General features: G+C 42.0%; 1 long non-coding RNA gene and 1 pseudogene across 3 annotated transcripts; one reads left to right on the forward strand and one right to left on the reverse strand.

Moving 5' to 3' along the window:
- The first annotated feature begins 331 nt into the window (after positions 1-331).
- Positions 332-3,040, forward strand: LOC137716892 (serine/threonine-protein kinase-like protein CCR4 pseudogene; annotated as a pseudogene). Its single transcript, XR_015965721.1, has one exon. The product of XR_015965721.1 is annotated as a serine/threonine-protein kinase-like protein CCR4 pseudogene (transcript).
- Positions 3,041-3,182: 142 nt separating this feature from the next.
- Positions 3,183-5,760, reverse strand: LOC148694594 (uncharacterized). Of its 2 annotated transcripts, XR_015965723.1 has the most exons (3): positions 5,321-5,733; positions 5,169-5,217; positions 3,183-3,785 (listed from the first exon to the last, which is right to left on the reverse strand). It is a non-coding gene; the product is annotated as an uncharacterized LOC148694594 (long non-coding RNA). The 2 variants fall into 2 exon arrangements; XR_015965722.1 differs by having other exon boundaries at positions 3,183-5,217; positions 5,321-5,760.
- Between the last annotated feature and the right edge of the window lie 350 nt (positions 5,761-6,110).

A 6,110-nucleotide genomic window follows, 5' to 3' on the forward strand; every position in this document is an offset into this window, starting at 1 on the left:
GTAATACTAAGCGGCTCTCATATTTTATTGCTTTCCTATTTGTAAATAAGATTAAGTTTTGACAGTTGATCGTCCTATTCTTAGCAGGATTAAAAGTCTTTCCTGCTTCTTCTTCTACTAGCTCAGATTAAGTTTGCTTTCCTATTTTGATCAAGCTTAGCAAACAAGACTATCCTTTGTTGAGTTAGACGTAATTGAGTCTCTGACTCACACGCTCGAAGAGATTTTTCAGTGTGACGGAAACACAATCCAGTTTTTCCACCACTCCCACTCTAGTCTCTCTCTCTAGAATTAGTCTTTGGTCCTCAAAAACTCTCTCAAAACCGTGTGATTATTCTGGTCTTGGTCTTCTCTCCCCTACTCGTCCACCTTCTACACGTTTAAACTGAAGTTGACACCACAAATTTAACCAATCCCATGTCTCTAATTCTCCTTCTGCTCCTTCCTCTCCAATGAAATTTTCTGCATCCGCCCCCCAATTATTTGACTATCAAATCTCTCTCTGCCAACTATGGCTGCTGCTTCTTATTCTTTAATCCTTCTCCTCATCACCTTCTCCTTGCTTACTTTCCTTCCTCACTCACTCTCCTACTCCGCCGTGTCGATTTCCGAATCTTCTAATCAGACATTAATCTGTGCACTCATACATCCCCAAAACGAGAAATCCTTTCTCAATTGTACTGGTTTTAAGTTTCCTACAACTTCAAGTGGAAGCAATGGGGGCAGCGGCGGCGTTCAAATTCCTCTCAACAAGAATGCTTCTTCTTCCTTCACTGCTCTAGTTGCCGGAGATGGCTTCTTATGCGCCTTGAGGTCCCCACCATCTTCTTCCTCCTCCAATACTAATTCTACTTTGAGTTGCTGGAGGTTCTCAGCTAATGGCACGCACTGGTCCCACAAGCGCATCTACCGCGGTCCACCTCTCACGCAACTTGTTGCCGGAAATTCTCACGTTTGCGGACTTATTCAGAATGGGACGACTAGTACTCGTAGTCGCCTCCAATGCTGGCAATGGCATTGGTTTCACAATAGCAGGATCAGTAGACACGAGTACGGCTTTTCAAGCATTGCGGTGGGAGAAAATTTTGTATGCGGGGTATCACAAATCGGAAAGGTTACTTGCTTAGGAAGCAATTATATAGTGGTTGGGAAGGAGCCTAGAGCTAGTGGCAGGAATGTTTACAAAGCAGTGAGTGCAGGTTTCGGTCATGCGTGTGCCATCTTATTGGTCGATAACAGTTTGGATTGCTGGGGAGAAATGAAGGGTGAGAAACCTCAAGGGAGATTCACATCTCTGGCCTTGGGAGAAAACCGTAGTTGCGCTCTCCGGCCTAATGGAACAGTTGTCTGTTGGGGGGAAAATAATTTCAGCTTGCCTGAGACTCTGAAAGGTACTTACTTCACCGCAATTGAAGCAAAACGCAGCGTCTTCTGCGGAGTTTCATCATCCAACTTTTCCTTGTATTGTTGGGGCAACCCAATTTTCGATGTCTCAAACAATTTCCTGGTATTCGGACCTGATGTGAAGCCGGGTCCATGTACAAGTGAATGTCCACCATGCAGCAATCCATTGCCAGGCTATGGTAGATTCTGTGAACAAGGATATCAAGTCTGCCAACCTTGTCAATATGATGATGAAAAGTTGCCGGTGTCATTGCCAGTGCCCGTGCCCTTGCCATCGCTGCCATCAGAATCAGGAAGCAGTAAGTGGAGCAAAAAAATGATTGCTTTTCTTGTAGTGGGTTGTGTTGGGTTCTTAGCTTTGGTGCTGTCGGTATGTTTCTTTGTGTTCAAGTATTGCAAAACTAGAGTTGGAGGATCCCGTGTTCATGACTCGGGTCCCTTGGATGAGCAGCCCCAATTACAAGCCGAGCAAGGTGCAGCTGCAACGGCAGGGCCACCAGTGTTAGAGAAGCGGCTAAGCCATGTGGTGAGCATGGGCGCCAATGGGGCTTCCTTGGAGGAATTTCCACTGCAACTACTACTCGAAGCCACCTCCAATTTCTCTGAAGAAAACAAAATCGGAACAGGCAGCTACGGTTCTGTCTACTACGCCACATTAGATGACGGTCGCCAAGTAGCCATCAAGCGTGCTGAGATGTCAGTCTCTTCATCATACGTTGGTGGCTGCACAAAGCGCCAGCAAGACAAGGACAATGCTTTTGTAAACGAGCTTGAGTCCCTTTCACGCCTCAACCACAAGAACTTGGTTCGATTACTTGGATTCTTCGAGGATGCAAAAGAGCGAATACTCGTGTACGAATACATGAACAATGGCTCCCTCCATGACCATCTCCACAAGCTCCCACATTCGCCTTTGCTCTCATGGGCCAAGCGCATCACAGTGGCTCTTGACGCAGCCCGAGGGATCGAGTACCTGCACGAGTACGCAGTCCCGCCAATCATACACCGCGACATTAAGTCATCCAACATACTACTGGATGACACATTAGGGGTCAAGGTATCCGATTTCGGCCTGTCTTTAATGCGGTCGGAGGATGAAGAGTCGCACCCTTCGCTTGGTGCAGCTGGCACATTTGGGTACATCGACCCAGAGTACTACAGGCTTCAACACCTAACGACGAAGAGTGACGTCTATAGCTTCGGAGTGGTGTTGCTTGAATTGTTATCCGGTTACAACGCAGTACACAAAAATGAGAACGGGATGCCAAGAAACATTGTCGATTTTGCCGTGCCGTACATTGTGAGCGACGAGATACACCGGATTTTGGATCCAAGAATGGCAGCTCCAACGCCGTTTGAAATAGAGGCAGTAGCATATGTTGGCTACTTGGCAGCGGACTGTGTAAGTTTACAAGGTTGTAACAGGCCATCCATGACTTACATTGTAAGTATCTTGGAAACAGCGTCGGCTTATTTTTTGGAACGCCCTTCTCGCTCTCGTTCCAGTTCCACGACTGAATCTATGTGACGATGTAATGGTGCGACAGCATCGTCAATTGTTGTTGAGCAAAAACCATACATTTTCTTTTCATTTTTCCAAATTTTATGCATATATTGGACTTTTTTGTTTCCTTAATTTTTTGGCATTTGCTGGTTTAGCTTTGAATGTTATTTTTTATTCAAGAACAAAGTCAAATTGGAGGAAAAGTATACAAATACATTGTCTGCAGCTAATATATTTAATATAAATTGATAAGAAATACCTAATAAATTCAGACTGAAAAGGAATAAAAAGTATAATAAATACCTAACATAATGCTCACAAAAACAAATAGTGTGGTGCTATCTACAAATCTCTTTTTATCTCTCACACACCCTTTTCGGCAGTCGTATCAAATGAATTGGAGAAGATCAAAAGATAGAAATTAACAAGGAATGTATGGGAAATAAAAACGGGTATGTGGAAGACAAAAACGGATGTGTGTACAGTGTTCCAGAACAATAATGAAACATCAACAGCAGCAAAAACAAATCCCTTACTTCAAGAAGAACGAAAAGATCCGGCTTAAAGCCTAATTCCTTAAGAGCAATTGCTTGCGATGAGCTCCTAGGGTACCCATATAAAAGCCAACCTTTTTCTTGAGATGAGAATCTGGCTGCAATAGGCGGTCTTTCACCATCTACAGGATTAAAACCAAGAAATCATCACTAGCATGACGATATGTCAGCACAAATAATTATATTTTCCCCACCATGACAACTATTTCATCTGGAACCAATTTTTCTTGTTCCATGTACTCCCTTGCACGCCTTCCATTTTCACTCCCAGATGCAATTTCCGCTCTAAGTAAATCTCCAGCAGCAACATGCACTAAACCATACTGCAGATAGGAGGATGACTCGATTCACTTTTCGTCATGAGAAAATCATGACATAAAGTGGCAAGTAGTAACATAAGTAAACAATGGCATACATTCATTAAGATTTGAAAACTTCTCCGGCCTCAAATTTTAGCATCACAAAGGTATACACAGTACGCATACAATCATCCAAAATCAATCAATTGCTTTATGTGCATATCTATTAAATCTTAGGCAAACAAAAACCCCTGATATCATTACTCTTAGCGGCTCCGCCTTGCCACACCCTACAACCTATTAAACAATAATAATAAAAAAACAAATAAAACAAGAAATTGTGGTGGGAGGGTAAATGCGTACCAGGAAATTGGGAACTCTGCTGGGACAAAAGGGAACTACGGTTTGCGGGCAAGAGGGGGAGAAGGTGGACGCGAAAGAATATTGGGAGGATCGAAGGAGCTTGAAAGGCTTGGACTTTGAATTGGAAGACAAAGAAAAATGTGCACAGGAGGGTGGAGGAGGAGCTTTGTTAGGCTGTGCTATGGCGGATGCCATTGCTTGGTGGACTACACTTGCATTGCAAGCCATTCTCTCTCTTTCTCTCTCTCTCTCTCTCTCCGGATGGACTTCACTAGGGGTGAGTTCGGTTCCAATTGGTTTGATTTTTTGCCGAAATATAAAACCAAACTGAAATTACTGTTCAGTTTGGTTTGGTTCGGTGCCTTTCGGTTTTTTGTTCAGTTCTAGTTCGGTTTGGGCTCAGTTCGTTTTTTTTACCTGAATTTAAAAAAAAAAAATATACTAAAACAATCCAAGAGTTGTAGCACTTTGAAACAGCTGTTGAATCAAACACCAAACATTAAAACGCATACGTTTGATTCAAAAATTGCTGTGTATAGGTATGGTAAAACAAATAATATTGTAGCGTTTCCGTACACATTTAGCTGAAGAATTGGTACTAAAAACTGCCAAACAATACTTTACAAAATTATAATCAATCAAACAAAAAATAATAGCAAAAGAGACACAATTGAAGCATCAAGAAAATCGACAATGGAACAAAAGAGGATTCAAACAAATAAAATATCAGATACGTGCATTGATAAGGACACAATTAGTAGCAAAAACTATGTCTACTAACAAAATGGAATATCTGCAGAGAGTCTAATAAAAAAACAATCATATATTGATTCAGTCATGCAAAACAAAGGAAACCCAGATCATAAAACTGCAGTTTTGTGTAATCCAACAAACCAGAACCGCCCAGATATCAGATATCACATTCCAAGGCAGCTGAATCGTGAGCTCAAAAATAGAAAATAAACAGAGCCCAGAAAAGTTGGCATGCGTTTCAATACAAAGATGTAAACTTTATTGAGAGAGAGATGCGAGAGGAAGTAGAACCTGTTGAGCTTTTTTTTTTTCTGGTCGAGAAGATGAAGAGCAAGAGCGTCTGTGCACAAAACATCGAATCAGTAACGAAATTGCCCAAATTAGCTTCTGGGTCTTAATAAAATGGAGTTACGATGAGGAAGGTAGTAGCTACAGTAACTTACCTGGGCGAATCAAGCTGGACGAGGTGGGGTCGAGGAAACTCACGGGGGTGAACGTGTGAGTGAGACGGCGTGGGCGGTATCAGAACGGGAACTCAAAACGCTTTTGCCCTCTTTGAATTCTAACCTTCTGTCACATGCAAAAAGACTGAATGACCCCAAAACAAAAACACACTCAACATACGGTAAGAACTCTCTCCTCTGTGAGAGACCTCCGTTGTGAGTTTCTTCTTGAATCTGTCTTCATTTGGATGCGTTTTGGCTGTTTGCTTGGTTAATTGCGAGTTTTGTTGATAGAGGGGTGCTGTATCTATCGTTATTTCCTGTTCCCTCTTAGTCGGTTTCGTTTTGAAGGTATTTCAATGTTGGTTTTGCCTTGGGTTTTCTGTGAGGCGGTCACTTCTGTTTAGTAGATTTGCTGAGGGTATTTCACCCAATAAGGTGTCCCAGGTTGGGTCGTGGTTGTTCAGGCTATTAAGGTCATCTCCAACCGAAGGGTTTAGAGGATCGAAAATAGCTTGAAAATCGTTTCTAACATAAGGCTAGGTCAGAGGGCTTGTGAAATCTGAGAGGGTCCCACGGAATCTGAAAGGGCCAAAGGGCTGCAGCCAGCCCGAGCTGGCCAGAAAAAATGGAAATCTTGTCGGTTAAAACCGACAGGAATGATTTGAATTTTTTTTTTTTTACAATTTTATTATTATTTTTTATTTTCGAAATTTTTCCTATAACTTTTATTTTTCATATTTTTTTTTAAATTCTATTTTTTTCCTATAACTTTTATTTTACAAAATTT

This window comes from Pyrus communis, chromosome 8 (genome assembly GCF_041283825.1).
Source record: "Pyrus communis isolate YQ-2024b chromosome 8, ASM4128382v1, whole genome shotgun sequence".
Lineage (NCBI taxonomy): Eukaryota > Viridiplantae > Streptophyta > Magnoliopsida > Rosales > Rosaceae > Pyrus > Pyrus communis.